Source organism: Nothoprocta perdicaria, unplaced genomic scaffold, assembly GCF_003342845.1.
Source record: "Nothoprocta perdicaria isolate Ctin4 unplaced genomic scaffold, notPer1 scaffold_25, whole genome shotgun sequence".
Classification (NCBI taxonomy): domain Eukaryota; kingdom Metazoa; phylum Chordata; class Aves; order Tinamiformes; family Tinamidae; genus Nothoprocta; species Nothoprocta perdicaria.
In genome coordinates, this window is record NW_020455477.1 from 2,616,919 (window position 1) to 2,633,166 (window position 16,248).

The 16,248-nt window shown below is 44.2% G+C and overlaps 1 protein-coding gene across 2 annotated transcripts in view; it reads right to left on the reverse strand.

The window, feature by feature from the left end:
* The window catches only part of SCG2 (secretogranin II), a 21,847-nt gene extending 5,977 nt beyond the window's left edge, over positions 1 to 15,870 (reverse strand). The window contains exon 1 of one of the 2 annotated variants that reach the window (XM_026040090.1): positions 15,852 to 15,870. The gene's annotated coding sequence lies outside the window, so the exon portion shown is untranslated. Of the gene's footprint in view, positions 1 to 12; positions 47 to 15,851 lie in introns of those variants that run through there. The other variant, XM_026040089.1, reaches the window with a different exon arrangement.
* Positions 15,871 to 16,248: the final 378 nt, after the last annotated feature.

The window sequence follows — 16,248 nt, forward strand, 5'->3', positions numbered from 1 at the left end:
CGCAGCCCCTACCTGCGCGCGCCGCCGCCGCCGCCGTTCAGCACCCGGACAGCGCCCGCTTATACCGCCCTCGCCGCCGACGTCAGCCGCGCGGCCCGCCCGCCGCCCGCCCCGCCGCGCGCGCACATGTGCGGATATATATATATATATATATATATATTTAGATACACACACATATACACACGCACGCAGCGGGAGGTCAATATCAAATAAGAGAGGGAGGCGGAAAGGGCTCCCACGGACCCTGGAAAGGCCGGATGGTCCCTTCGGGTGGGGGAACAAGCAAACCATGAACCCAGCTCTGTGGGGCGCTCCTGGCGGGGGTCTGGGTGAGGTGGCCTGGAACAACCGCCCTGGCTGCAGCAAAGTCGCTCCTGGGGCAGAAGGAGCCTGTGCACATGGGTGCGTGTGCACGTGCACACATTCACGCGTGCAGGGGTGTAAATGCACACGTATGCATGCACACAGGTGCGTATGCACACGTGTGTGTGTGTGTGTGCATTATATAGGGAGGAGAAGCAGTCATGCAGGGCGGGCAGGCTGCTCACTAAGCCGTAACGGTGCACACGCTTCTTAGGCACAGGCCTCCCAACAACTGCATTGGAGCCCATGTTTTTTGAAGCACAAAACACAGCCCAGCTCTGGCTTTTCCAGCAGCTCCTCCTCACCTGGCCCCGACTGCTCTGCACCAAGGGCAGTGCTGCCTGCTCTGGGCCATGGCTGGGCTGCAGAGCAGGGCAAGCAGAGGCACCAGCCCTGCACCACGGAACAGGGCGGCCTTCGCACTCGCAACCTCATCCTCAGCGCTTGGAGAGGAAAAGGCCAGCGCCCGCCCACACAGATCATGGGGGACAGTAAATATCACCTTGCCGAAAACCAGAGAGCATGAAACCTAGCACATTGCTGCAGCTGCGGGGCTCGCTTTCTGCTCATTCCTTCAGCTTCCTTTCTATTCCAGAAGGGTTACGCTGGCTTTTAAATAATGGGCTCCTTTTCCCCCTACATAAATCTTTCCTGACAATTTTGACCTTTTACAGCACAAAATGCAAAAACCTAGGATGAATGAACCTTCCAAACCAATAAATGTTACAAAATTAAATTGTCATAAGAACAGCAAGGTAGGAATAATTACAGCTGCGAACACAGAGAGAAGGAACTACCTTTGCTGCATTCGTCGTAGATGAGACACCATCTGGAAGGCCTCCATTTCAGTTACGCAAAGCTACCTGTAAAAACTGAACCAGTTTCTGTCTACACAGAAACCCTTCATCAATATTGCTTTTCAGGATGCAGTCAGATACAATCCCTATTTTTTTCCTGGGATAATGGAGAAGAGAGGGAAATGGACTCTGGGCTAGTATCCTTGAAGATGGAAACCAGAGAGGGATGAGCTACATCCTATGCAATGCCGGGCCAAATGCAGCCCTGGTCTTCTCCGAGTAGCTGTGATCTGTCCACTCAACTCTATGTGTCTCAAGACAAGCAGCAGGCTCCAATGCTCCCCAATCATTTAGCTACAGACCTAGGTAGAGCTTTGAGGAAAGGCTCAAAAGCTCAGGTCAGATTTTTGGAAGTTTTCTTGCAGCTCTGTGTACGTTTCCAGCTCTGCTTCCAGATGCCCATCTAGCTAATTCTTTCACACCAAAACTTCCTGCTGACCTCTTCCATTTATCGCTGGTCTCTGGTCTCTGCTTGCATTTAGACGACACACATTAATTGGCAAATGAGCACGATTCCTTCCTCTGTGCCTTAACCACTCTCCTGAGATTTACAGGAAGTCAGGCAGACTTGGCTTAGTTTTCTGTCTTGGCTATTTTGGTTTCAGGGGATCAAATTTTCATGAGGATATCCACAACTTACACTTCAGTCTTAATCCACATTAAAATCTTAAGTATTGCATGGATTTGCACTAGAAATTTAGCCACATATTTCCATAGAGAGGCCCTTAATGACTGCATATTCTTTTTCTCTTGCGTTATCTGCTGTTCAGAATGATTCATGGAACAGAAAAAGGGATCTGTGCCATCATTAAAAGTGCTACGTCATGTTATAGGAGAGCAAGACGCTAAGGGCCAGCACAACATCTCTGAAATTTAGGTAATTGCATTATCGTAGCTTGAGCTCGCTTGTTTAACAACAGACTCTTGGTAATCATTCTTAAACACATTTTGACCATATTGCACCCTCTGGATGATACTGGAAACAGAACAGTAACAAACCCAATGTTTCCTTTGAATGATTTGCCCTAGTGTATGCTCCGCCTGGCACGGCTGTGCAGCACGAGAAGCTAAAAGCCAATCAAGCCTCAACCTAGCATGTTAAGCTGAGAATAAGTTTCGGGGAGAGTTTATTTTGCTGTATGTAAGAAAGAAGGTGTGTGTGGGCTGGGGGGAGCTTCGTGATGCGACGGTGGCTGCTCCCACACAGCATCCCTGTCCCTCTGGGGACACCCGTCTCTGACCATGATGGAGAGTGAAGCTGCCATCACCACGGCTATTACCATAGCATTAACATAAGCAGCAGGAGACAGTATATTTTTTTTGCTGCCGGGACTCTGTTTTCTGAAGCTGAAATAGCTTGCAGTTTGAATAAAAAAAAAAAGTTAACTTCAGCTCTAGCTTTCTCTGCTCCTAATTGGTGTCACGAAGAGATCAGTATTGCTTAAAAATAAAGCAGGGTTGTGTCAATATTGATCATTTCACCCCCCTTCGGCTGTTTCCAGTGGCAACCAAAAACAATTTACAATTCATTATGGACATGGTGTTTCTTCCAGAATAAGTGCCATTGTTACATTAGAATTAATCCCTATCTGACTTGGGTATCTGCATTTATTGTACACAAAATGAAAAGGGGAGGTTTTCCTTCATCAGAAATAGTTCACCTGTCATCATAGATACAGGTTCTTTTAAATGATTTTAATTTTAAAATCCTTGACCTCCACTTGGGTCCAACATAAGGCTTGTTATTTGCTGCTCATTTTGCATGCTTGGTAGATCAAAGATATTTGTATGCAAATATTTTCAGCCTCCCTGGACTTTGTACATGCTAAATAGCTCTAATTTCATTATTAGAATTGTAAGAGGAGCGGAAAAAAACAACACAGGAAGGAAAACGAGGGGCCTTGCGGACTGTAAATACAATTCTCCAAGAGCGTAGACGTCAAACCCCAACAGGGGCAAGGGCCTGGGACCATGCCCATGCCTGGGCCTCACTCCCTGCTGCAATAAGATGAAGCAGGTTCAAAGCCAGCCTGACCTGCACACCTCCTTGAGGGGTTACCACGTGCTCCACAGGGACATTTTGAGAACAGATTTTGCTAGGAACAAAAAAAAAAAAAAAAACAGACTTTCTGACTTTCATCCAACATTGCTGTGTTCATGATTTCATGCTGCTTGCATTAGAAAAACAATGGAGAGAAAAAAGAAGGCTCAGGGAAGATGTGATTGCTGCCTTAGACCTGTGGGCTTACGACCATTGCATCCAAATTAAGCTTTGAGTGTCATCATTTCAGTGAAGCCTTTTGGGGCCTGTGGGTGCCTGGCTGGGAGAGGAGGGTCTTCTCTACCCATCTGAGACACCTAAAAGTCGGGCAGTTGGCGGGACTGAGGTTTTTCAGCATCCAAACAGCAAGGGTCTAGGGGCAGCTCCTCTGAAGGCTGAGCCAGGGCTAGAGAGGACCTGAACCTGGTGGATCCGCCTGCTCCCACCCAAGCTCACCTAGCAGCATTGGGCCAAGACACTTGCTCTGAGGACACAGCTTTGAAAACCCTTTCCAGGCTGGTCATGCAGGGCACAGACTCAGGGCTTCACCGCAGCCCCATGACTCTGTTTCTAACAGGATCTTATTCGGGGGGCAGGATCTTCCCCTGCATTTGGGCAATCTAGAGGATCCCACAGCCCAAAAGGAAATTCTGGTTTCCTGCCAGATCTGGTCAAAGGTCTTCAAAAAGAGCCTGCAAGGAAGGAGAAATTAGGCTCATCAACTGCCTCCATAGGGAGAGGTGAACACAAGCCATTGCTGGAAGGAAAACATAGAAGCAGCAGACGAATCAACAGGGAAAGAAACCCACTATTATTCCTTCTCGAGTGCAGCCTCCAGCTTGATTAACAAGAATAGCAAACCACCAACAGATTAAGGAACACACATCTTCTCTTATAACCAACCGAGTATTTTTATCTGCACGCCTCCCCCTCATACATACACACATATTTCCTCCCATGGAGTTTCAATGATCTTCGCAAGCCTGTGACATCTGCTTACCAACATTTGGTGTAAAAATATCAATATCTGCTTTACATAGCTGTTATGAGCATTACATCTACCAGTCAGTAAAGATCAAGAGTCTCCTGGGAGCTTGTTGGATCAAACTGTCATGATTTCAGCACTGCTTTGCGTCAGACAGAAGAATTTAAAGTCAAAACACAGATAGTTTAAGGAGGAAGACAATGAGAACGTCTGAGTCATACCCTGCTGAGGGTGAAGAGAGCAGATTAATAGACAGCAAACATGAATGAAACCGAACAGCTCATTTTAGTCATGCAGCTTCTTCTCAAACTCAAAATAGGATTTATTTTCAGTCATTGAGCATGTAAAGAGGATTTCTTTGCACCTTGCCAAAGAGAGGGGAGCAGAGAGTCTTGAATACTGTGGGCCAAGGTCCCCTTTCTTTGACATTCAGAGAAGTGCCATTGGAGGGACCTCTCGTTGTACCCAGAGAAGGTTTGCTGTTCACCGGCTGCTTCTCGTGGCACTCAGCGACCCATGAGCGTGTGCACAGCCCGTCCTCAGCAGCAAACACAAAACATGTGCTCCAGCCCCAGCACCCCTACCCGTGACCCTACCCTACGTGACTGCTTGTAGGTCGCATAGAAGCAAATCAGCTGTGCCCCACTGCTGAGTCCCTGCGGGAGAAGGCTAAGCAAACAGGATTCTGCAGCTGAACGGGCTTCCCAGGGTTATCCAAAATCATTAGCTTACTCAGTCAAAGCCTCTGAGCTCTTTGCTGCAACAGTGGTGACAATCGGCAACAACAGCTACTAAAAGCATTTGTCTCTGCTTTTTGTGTGGGAGCAACCTGGTTGCATAAATGGGGTGTTTTCAGCAAGGTTCAGATGTGATGCATGAACATCCTTCCCTCTGTCACCTCCCCAGAGCATTCCATGAGAGGCCATCTCTGATGCCTCCCGCTCTGGACACTGTCTCCACCCTGATCCTGGTGTGACCGAAGCATCTGCAAAGGATCCTTGCATGTTCCCCATCCCTCCAAAGGACTGTTCAACCCTTGAGCTGTTGGGAGCTGTTTGCTCTCAAAACTCATGCCCAGGTGGAAGAGTGAATGCAAGGACAGAGATTCACTCGCTTCTGTATCAGCAATGGGATGCAGTAGAGGCAGGAGGAAGAGGTTGGTCCTCTCAATGTATAAACAAATGATTTTTAATGCATAGCTTTGGAGATGTTTTCACAACACATATCATCCAAAAAAGACTTTCAGTAATGCTTTCAGTCATGTTTTCACACAAGTTTTATGAGCGAGTGAACAAAGCTAGCACACAGCAGTATACATAAACATTTGTGTGGTTTCCTGTTTTAAGTAACTAGTTAGAAGGGATTTTGCAGCAGGGCATAAGGATGGTTTACAAAATTGACTCCTTTGTTACATCACTTCAGCAATTCTGCTCTGAAGAAACTTCATCATTTTGGGGCTAAGCCACTTTTATCCCTTGATTATACTAAAGCCTCACTCACTTGTGATTCACACCAATCACTCTCAAACCTGAAAACATTCAGAGATTTTTGGATCTGCCTCTTTCTGGTAAAAAAGGGGAGGTTTTCTATCTGCTGACCTGTTTGACAGTATGAGAGCAAAGTCATCACTTAGTAATACTCTTCTCTTACTCATTTCTCGAGAATCCAGCCCTTCTCGAAGCACGGAACAGCACACTTGCATTATTTAACAGGCAGCCAGTGTTCCTCCACCCCCAGATCACTGGAACAGGTCCTGTGGCAATACCACAAGAGAGAGCCTAGCCACTAAAGTTATGCGTTTTTATGACAAAAATAGAGCATGGCCTATCACGTTTTTGCTCTTACGTTGTCTTTGCTAATATCACTAGTTTCAACAGTGCCATTATGGCATTTTTCATGATCATAAGCCTGTCCTTTTTTGCTTATTAAGTGTGTGCCTACATCAGTTCTAACCTTATATTTATAATTTTTCATACAGATCTGGGTCAACCCCAAATTTGGTCACAAATGTGACCAAAACAAAGAGAATCATTGCAAAACACAATACAGAGCAAAAAATATATTTTTTTTCCCTGAAGAAAACTTTCGGTAAGGAGATGGTAGGTGTTTTAATTTGGCAACATGAACTTTGTTGCCTTAGTGAATATGGGCTGGAGGGAAGTCCTGACTATCACTGCAAAAGGCAGACAACTTATAGGCTTAATTGTTTACCACCATCAAACTTCAAGGCAGCTTTCAAGCACAGGAAAATTTTGGTTTATCCCTTGGAGGACAAAGGGGTTTGGTTTCCCCATTCATTAGACAGTTTGAGTCAGTCCAGTGCTTCCCACTTCTCTTAGAGGAACACAGAATCTATTACTTCCTTTAAACTTAAAAACCACAAAGAGAAATTTGTAACAGTGTAACAGAACTGCTTGCACCCCTCAGCTATGCACCATGGCTGTTTATCATCATGCTGTTTTACTGCCATGTGCAGAAAATGGTAACTGCTTAAAAAAGCACAATATAAAATAAAAAAGAGGAAAACACAGCTCTCATCCATGGCAGTTAAGCAGACATATTTTTCTGTGACTCCTCTCTCCATCACAGCTTAAGATCTCTACCTAGAATCTGCTTTTTCCTATCACTTAATCCTGAAGATTATTCTGGATAGGAAAATTGTGCTAGGCAAGTTGTTCCCTTTTCTATCAAAGGTCAAACGTAAGCAGCAGCAGCATCTCCCCAAACACGCAGCAGACCAAGTGGCAACTTTAACAGCTCTGCAAATGGGGAAGAACACTTGTCTCGGACCTCCAAGCTGCTCTGTGTAGCACTCTTCTCCCTCTTGCTTCCCTCTCAGCTATCAGAGGCTTGACTGGCAAGGAAAATCTCTGTAATCAGGAGAGAAAGCTGTGATTTTCCCCTAAGAAAACACTTTCTGCGAGAGCACACTTGAGAGCCCTTTCCATCTTGGACATTTCCTCCCAGCACATCCGCGGCTTGGCCAGGAAAGTCCTGGTGACTCCTGCTTGGGCATCTCAGTCTGTTGGGGATATAGAAAGCTCCCAGGAGGGGCACAAGTCTGACACATTTCCGTGTAAGGCCTTAAGAAGAGAAGGCAACGGGGCAAAGGCACCACCGCCCTCCCTTGGCTTTGGCACCTATACATTTTGACATACATTACCAGTCAGTTGGGAAAAGGGTACCAGGACAAATAATTCCAAGAAGGTGCCCATTCACTAGCTTGTCTGAATAGAGTCCAAATGGTTGAAGACTATTGACATTTTGCTGAACATGTCCAGCTTAAGATGCATGGTGAAAGATGATTTATTTTTGTCTCAGAATTAAAGGATTGCGTAAAAAAATTGGATACATATAGGATAGATGAAGAGCATAGATTTTGTACTACTAAAACCAACATACGGTCTTTTTAATGAAATATTAAACATATGCTATTTTTCCAATTGAATGAAATGTACTCAAAACAAACCGTTTGTATCCAGGGATCCCTGCAGGCAACAGAAGGCTTGTCATGAAAATAGCTGCTTCAGTATCGGTCTAATAACTCAGATTCAATAGGATTCAAATCTGAAAGTAAACAGATGTGTTATTGGATCTCATTCCAAATCCGCAACATCCTTATTCCTGCAATTTTCTCCTGGATACGTTAAAAAAAAGAAAAGTTTAAGCTCCATAGACACTACTTCGCCCTGTTGTGGAAGCCAGGATCTGCTGACAGGGTTTCAGCTGGAGGACAGATCATCACAGGAGGATTTCTCCAGGAGGATGGGGCTGACGTTCAGGCTGCCGCTCGCACGAGGTCGGGCTGAGAGCAGTGTGAGCAGAGCCCGTGGTGACGCTCCGAAGGGGACAGCTATTCTCCCATCCCTGCCCCTTCTGTCCATGCTGAGCCCTGCAGAGACGGCCCAGTTTATCCAGCAGGCTGCAATCCAAGGCAAGGCAATTTATTAGCGCTGTTCAGGGCAGGTGGCCGAGCACCACGATGAGTCACTGACAGCCTTACCTGGAGCGTGGCTTGCGCAGGACGCCGTGCAGGTGCGCGGCCAGCTGGGATGTGTTTGGCTGCCTGTGGTTTTCCGCTGGTGAATCCCAAAGCCAAAGGCCAGCTACTACATCTGGCACTGGAGCTCTTGTCTGAAGAACTTGTCCTTGCTTGATTACTTGTCCTTGCAGGGAGGCTTTCGCCATCTGCTACAGATGCAATACTGATGAGGGTCTCATGTTTACCTAATTGCTTCAGGATATCATTATATGAAGGAAAATAATGCACAGCGCTAGGGTTGCTTTCTTTTAATCAGGGAGTTACGATCATGTATGTGTGTTAGAAATGATATTTCCTCTGCCTGCCCCTCACAGTCTGATACTGCCAATACTCCCTCAATCTGGCTGCTGAAGCCACCCAGTTCAGTGTTCCTATGAGCCTCTGTGGGTGCTGCTCACACAAAGGTCCTCTCCTTCTCCCACCTCTCTCCTGCCAGGATGTGGTGGCTCCGGCACGTACTGGACAGAAGAAATGGGGAGGAGGGACTGTAGCACCTGAGGAGACAAGGTAGAACCTGGGAAGAGACAGGGATGGTCCAGTTCCCTGTGCTGCAGCTGCCAATGAGTTGCATGCTCCTCCAGAAGCCACGTCTGAGCCTCTGGATGGGAAAGAGACAATGGTTCAAGACCACAGAACCGGAGGAAACGGCCACAGACTGAAGCATCAGAAGTTCCACAGGAACTTAAGGAAAAATTCTTGACAGTGATGGTGACGGAGCACTGGAACAGGTTACCAAGAGAGGTTGTGGAGTCTCCTTCTCTGGAGATCTTTCAAACCCGCTTGGACGCAGCCTGTGCCATGTGCTCTAGGTGACCCTGTGTGAGCAGGGGGGTTGGACTAGATGATCCCTAGAGGTCCCTTCCAACCTTAAGGATTCTATGATTCTATGACCAAGACAGCAATATTAAATCTTTCTTTTAGCTCCTGTACTAGAGAGGTGGCATCAAAGGGGAACTGGGCTGATGAGCTGGGATATTCAGTGTACAAAATGGAGCTTACGGCATAACAGAAATATTAGGGAAAATAAGTTGAAATGAGAAGTCTAACAGAGCCAATCCCAGCAACAATAAACCTTTGAGAAGCAGAAATTCAGCATCTGCTCCTAAGAGAAAACCTGTAAATAATTACCATTACATACCCAGCTCTTACCTACCCTGCACATAGCTGAATTGCAGCTGTGTACTTTCTTTAAAGAGTAGCTTAAAAAAAAAGTGTGTGCTTCAGCTGCTTTAAGATCAAATACATTTGGAATACTCATGGCATTAAAAATTGCATAAGTGCTCTGAGGCACAGTCACTGTTTCCTGAATGAGGGCCCTTAACCATGATTTTTAATTACTATTGACAATTCTCCATTCTAAGTTGTTGCTGCTGCTTTTCCCAGCTGCTTTGGCAGCCGTAGCTGAGGGACCTCGTGCTGGCCATCAGAGCACAGAGACAGGGTTAACTGGAGACCAAAACGGACCGCAGAGGCTCTTCTGGCTGCAGACAACAGAAAAACCAAGCAGAAAAACAAAACAACCTTTCTTTTATAATCATTAGAGCCAGGGCCAATCGCTCCTCTTGCCACGAATGACACGTTGAGAGGAAAGTTCTCAACAAACACACAACGATTTTCAGGCAAACAAATTGTAAAATCAGCCTGCGGATTTGATTGTCACATAGATCACCAAAAGCAACAACTACGTGGGTGCCTGCAATCCAGTGATAAATGTGCTACCATCCCACAGCTAAACTGCTTAATAGCTGGAGACTATCCTGACAGAGACCAACTGTTGACTTCATGGTCTGCACTGCGCTGACGCAGGTCTTCTGTTCATAAAGCAAAACTGATTTCAACGCTGTTGATCTAGTCTTGCAGACACATCGGCCCCATTAGCCTACAGAAGACAGATGATAAAATAATACAGTATATGCACAGACCTACCCACTCTACTCAGAAGAAGAAACACATCCCAAAGGGGCTATTCTATCAGCCTTTTTAGATAGAAAAGGAAAGCAATTCAGTTACAGCAATTTTCTAAATCCCCAAATCTTTGAATGTTAAAAGACAGAAATGTCCTAGACGACAATGTGTCTCCAATAAGATCTCAAAGAATTTTAAGTGTTATAAATCATTCCCCCTCAAATCTTCTTTCAAAGGGCCTTAAAAATGTAGAGCTGCCTTGCAAAATAGTTTCAATTACTAAACCCTCTTTTCCATCCTACTTAGAGGTTACCAATGGTCCTTGAAAATCTCTCATAACTGCGACAAAAACAAATCCAATTCTAAAATAGTTTCTTAGAAAGAAACACCTTTCTTTGCTTGCTAATAGTGACTATATTGACTGCACTGTAGAGATGGAGCTGGTAGACACAAAAGCAAGTGGGAACAAGCAGAGCAGCTGTGTGCATTGGTTGTAAACTAACACCTCTCGAACCACCTTTGCTGACATTTGCTAACATCTGTTTTCTCTACAGTCCTATCTCTCCTTTATCATCATTTTTCTGTTCTTTTTATGTTCTGGTCGCCATCCCTTCATGGTCTTTTTGGGTCTAGATGGCCTAGGTGCCATCCTGCATTAATTGTGGCACCATCCTCTGAAAATTATGAGAACAGGAGCTCATCACATCTTGATGCAAAAGACACATTCCAAGTACAGGAACACAGCATTGACTGCTGTTCTGCAGTGCGATTCTAAAACATTTTAAGGAGCTCTCCCCATGATTCAAGAAATGGAAAAATAGGTAAATAAGAGGAAGGATTTCTGTCAGCATCAAAGATGTTGCCATTGATGCAATCAGTTAATAACCACCACCTCATAAAACAGTCCACACAGTCTATTGCATTTGCAAAATCTAGATCCAAGGTACACAAGTGGAAAAAGACAGCTAAAATGTAAGTCTGCGGAGTGAAACAGAAGTTTTCAGAAAGTGCTCACTTTTGGGATGATCTATCTGCAGCAAAGCGATAGGCAGCCAAGCAGAGAGCTCTCATCAGATATGGGTATATTAGCATGCTGTGCCTGACTACATTTCAGCTTGCAGCTAAGCAAGGCATTCTTGCCAGCAAGCCAGACTGATGCATTCTCCAAAGGATCGTGCCTTACAGAAAAATAATCATGAAATATTAATCATTTCCCACTTAGAGCTACAACTGTCACAAATGATGTAGCCCGCCCATGTATAAGCTCCCGCTGCAAAAGCATATCAAGAGCACAGCAAAGTTTGATTACTCCCCAGCTACAGACAAAGCATTGAATTTTAGACAATTCAGTCAAATAATACCAGATGCTTTTTTTCATAATCAGGACATCAGCCTTATTCCAGTTTGATACGAGAGTTATGGCTCAAGCTGCCTTTGAATTTGATCAGCAAAAAAAATAAGTAATTCGTTAACCACCAAACACACACCACCTACGTTCAAACCTGGCTCAATGTACCGATGAATCCTGCACTGAGAATCAAGCAAATGCTGCCAAAAGTATTCACAAAGTTTTGTCTGAAGGCAAAAGTTGATTGCCCTACAGGCTTGGCAACACTCCGGTTTTGTCCTGGCACTAAACACACGTTGATGAGCACATTACGGAAAGGGAATGCATGGCAAAGATAGGTGTATGATGGACTGTGCTGGGAGCAGGGAAAAGGCCCCCTGAAAGATCGTCTTGAAAGCACACGCGAGTGTGGAAGCTATTCATTCGGAGATCAGAGCTGATGCCCTCTGACTTACCAGGCCTGTGGTTCAGCTGCAATAGCAAATAATGAGAAATAATTCCTCTGAATCGCTGATAGGCAATCCAGAGCGTGAAAAGTATTTGCATAAAACAGTCATTGTAATTTCACACACGCAGATCTCTGGCAGTCAAAACCTCAAGGCAGATCATCCAGGGACTGAGGGAAAGAAACTAAATCAGTTGTTTGCTACAAATAACTCATCCCGTTGTATCTGATGTGGCACTGTCTTGTTATCAGATATCGTCGCTGCCCCAGGGTCCCAGGACACAACCCCCTGTGTGACAACCCAACATACATCCATCACTATTCCTCTCTGCCAGGAAAATCAAAATGCTGACATGGGATGGAAGGAAAAAGTACTCCAAAAAATGGAAGCAATGCTTATCAGGCTGAGCTAGTCTCATCCTTGTCACAAGCGCAATGAATGTTGGTGACTGAGACCCTTCTGCATTCAATGACTACCACTGCATGTTTTCAAATTCACCTTCAGTCATACAGTTCATGGACCTTCCCCATTTTTCTTCAATGGAAATCTTTCTTTTCTATCTTTATCAGCAGAGTCCCCTTCCCACTTCTTAGCATTTATTAAATTTGTGGTTTCCTGGAATTACGGTATGCTATAGTATTTTCTCCCTCTTGATACTCTGGAAACTACTTTTCAGGTAGAATCAAAGATTTCAGCTATTACCTTTACCAGCAATGCAGTTAGTGTTACAGCAATACCTATCAACCAAACCCAACATGTGAGCAACCCAACAAACTGCTGCATCTAGAATATTTTGCTTGGGCACAGGACCAGTTTCTAGGAGCAAAGAGCTCTGTTTTCTGCACAAAATAGATGTTTAATATAGAAGCCTCCAAAACTAGTCTAAGAGCAAGCCACAAAAAAAAAAAAAAAAAAAAAAAAAAAAGAGAGAAATTCAGCAGAATAATCTCCTGCACTGTGCCTTAAGAAGGATAAGTTTTCTATGGTTTCACACACAAGTTATCTGAGAAAATTGCTGCGTTCTATAGCATTATGGCATTAAGATTCATTGTGGCTCTCAAACACGATGAATTTCGAATACAGCAGCTTACATTCTAATTAAAGAGCTTCTGATAATCTCACATCACAGGTTTCACATTTTCAAGCTACGCCGTTAGATAAAAAGGATGCAAACAAAAAGGCCAGGTTCAGCCTTTCAGAAGAATGAATCTTTTCACACTGATGCCATATAGTTAAAGGCATCAACACTGTAACAAATATTAAGAAATCTGTCACTATCTGTCATCTGATTTGAAAGAGCAAACTCCCCAGCGCTCGCTGCTGACAGCACCGAAGGAAAGAGCTTCACCTGGAATCACACATTGATTCAGCTCAGGGAACGCTTCCCCGTGCAGCTCTTCCATGTCAGATTTGGTTGGCAGGCCCCTTTCTACACTAATTAAAGGATTTTTAAAATGCCACTCCTTATTGCCATGTCACATTTTCTATTTGCAACTGTGTTCAAGCACAGCTAGGGAAGCTAAATGTTAACCAAAAATAGGCTAAAAATACATAAATGAAAAATTTCTGGATCAGTTTCCTTTAATTTCCCCTTGACACCAGCTCTGGGAACTAGAATTTTATGGCCCATTTTTTATTCACAATTTGGATATCTGAAGCATCCTTAGATCTAATGAAGAGCTGCACTTCCAGATTTTTGTCCCTAAATTATACATGGGAACTAGAGAATTGTACGAGAACACAAGAAATTTAGACTCCAGGCGTGGAGTTTCGTTCATGAGCACTCAGTTTACATCTTCCCAGATGTTTCTGTTCTCTGCCCAGAAACAAACCTGCATGCACAAACACGCTGTTATTTGCTCAAAAACAACCCACCACAACTTGCACCATTTGCTCATGCAAGAAGAGGTGCAAAGCTGGGCTACTAATGTGTGGCCTCCTCAACGTGTGGCACACCAGCTAGCACTAAAGAAAGACAAATGGCTTTTCCTTCTTGACAAGTTCCAAGAGAATTCATATTTCAGATGAGCCGAGCTCATCTGTTTGAGCAAAATACCAAAGCGTTCCACTTCACAGGCCACATTTCCTTCCTAACAGGGGCCAAAAGAAAACAGTTCAGATATCAGTAGTGCAACTTCCTTTATGTTGGTGGTGAGTTTAGGAAGCACATTCAAAACAGCAGTAAATTATCTAACAATTCAGAACCTGCATCAGTCTTTGCCTCGGTTACAATTCTAATCTCCCGTGAGATCTTTTGCTGGCACGGAGATCCATTAAGAAAAGCAACAGCGCAAAACACCTCGTGACCTGCTGACAGCTTATCGCACTCCTTGCTCTCCACCGTTTCCAGAGCTGAAAGTCTTAAATGAATCACAAGAAAACAGCTGTGAGACAAGATTTGCAGCAATTTCTGCATTTGCTTGATAGCAGCCTGCATAATAATGCTAATAAGGACAGATCAAGAACTACAGAAATTGCATTCAGATGTGCCCAGGCAAGGCTGCGTTCACAGTGCGATCAATTCTGAGGATTTTTGAGTCCTCCTTAGAGTCACAAACTTAATACAGCATCAAACAAGAGGAGAGCATAATCTTAACAGCACCCAACAAAACCTACTTTTAGCTAAGATGTTTTTCTCTATTAATAGCAAAAAACTCACAAAGATTCTTGGGTTAGGGTGCACAAAAATTAACCCATATGCAGCAGGTGTCTTCTGTGGTCAACACACCCAAAATATTATAGATCTACTAGAAGTAGAGGCCAATAGTTACAGAAATCAATTATTGCTGCTGCTATAAAACTGCTAGGAAGAGAGGTGAAGCTTGGGAGCATCTCTTGCTTCAGGGGAATTCTCAATTTTATTACTAGCTAATTGCATGAATTCCAATTTCAAATTCTTTATTTATGTCTTAACCTCTGTTCCTGTGTTTGTTTTTCTTTCCAGAGCTGCAATTAAACTTCATGCTGCTCTTTCACTGCTATTGAGCACTGCTACTGAAGGAAGGAAATGCATGGCTGGGGAAACAACGCTGCACAAAACACCACTAAAATCAGCTACTACTTGCTGCACACAGCGCTCACCAAAGGCTGTAGTCCAAGCTGGTCTTTCAAGATTGCCTTTAAAAGAAGCCAATACTAGGGCCGTTCAGCCCACCCAAAGATGCACTTTAAAGAGACATAAGGAATCATGCACGAGAATTGCTCTTCTCACTCCAACTGCAGGTGTCTAGACCAACATTTAAGACAGCTCAAACTGAGTGGGATGAATAGCACCCAAAGCGGCCACATTTGAAAAATATGTTTTAGCAGTTGAGTTAAAAATATTTTTACCATCAGGTCTGCAGTGTCACCTGTATAAAAGTGCAGCAGCAGGTGAACCCCAACAGCCACGCAGCCATGCATTCCTGCTTGGCAGCTCCAGGCACCTTTCAGAGGGGAAATGGGAAACTTTGCAGCCCATCAACTCCAGAGATGAGTCCGATTTTTAATTAAAAGGATAGATTTCGGACTAAAGTGGCCTTTAGAATTTCCCCATTGTACTGCAAAGAAATGAGATGCAAGGAACTTCCTTAGCTACTGTTGCTACCAAACAGTTCTTTAAGGCATATTGTGCAGGAACGATTTTAATACACAGCATCTGTCTTTAAATCAAGCACAAGTTTTAGAAATACTTGAGTTGATACAAAGATATATTGACAGTAACATTTAACACCATCACGTCCAAATTATTTCTAACCACTTTTTACCGCAGCTTCACGGTCATTATAAGACTCTTCCTGTGCAATAATTGCATGTGATACTACAGAGGCATGTATTGCCATTAATTGGTCTACCTCAGTAGCTAATAGTAAGATTAAGACCAACCTTAACAGTCATGATGATAAATCAATACATGTAGTAGCTGAAGTTATTAAAACCGTTCCTCCGTGTTCAATTATTATCCACAAAGTCGCCTCCAGAGAGCTTCTGTACAAGGGCTGTGCAGCCCTGGGAAAGGGTTAAGCAGCTCTCAGTAGTTGCCACGCAACAGGGCTCTGCTCTTAGTGCATGTTCTGCCAGCAGAGCCCCTTGCAATGATGCAGCCTCTTGCACCTTACCCAGAGACTCGCCTGAAAACTTGTCTGAAACAACAGCAAACACCCAGATTGCTCAGAGCTGCATCTAGCTCCTAAAAGTCATTATTTCTCAATTGTTTTTACACATATAATTGCCTGTTCCAAAGCATACCTTGTGCCATCATCTTTTAATACGATTTAAATGG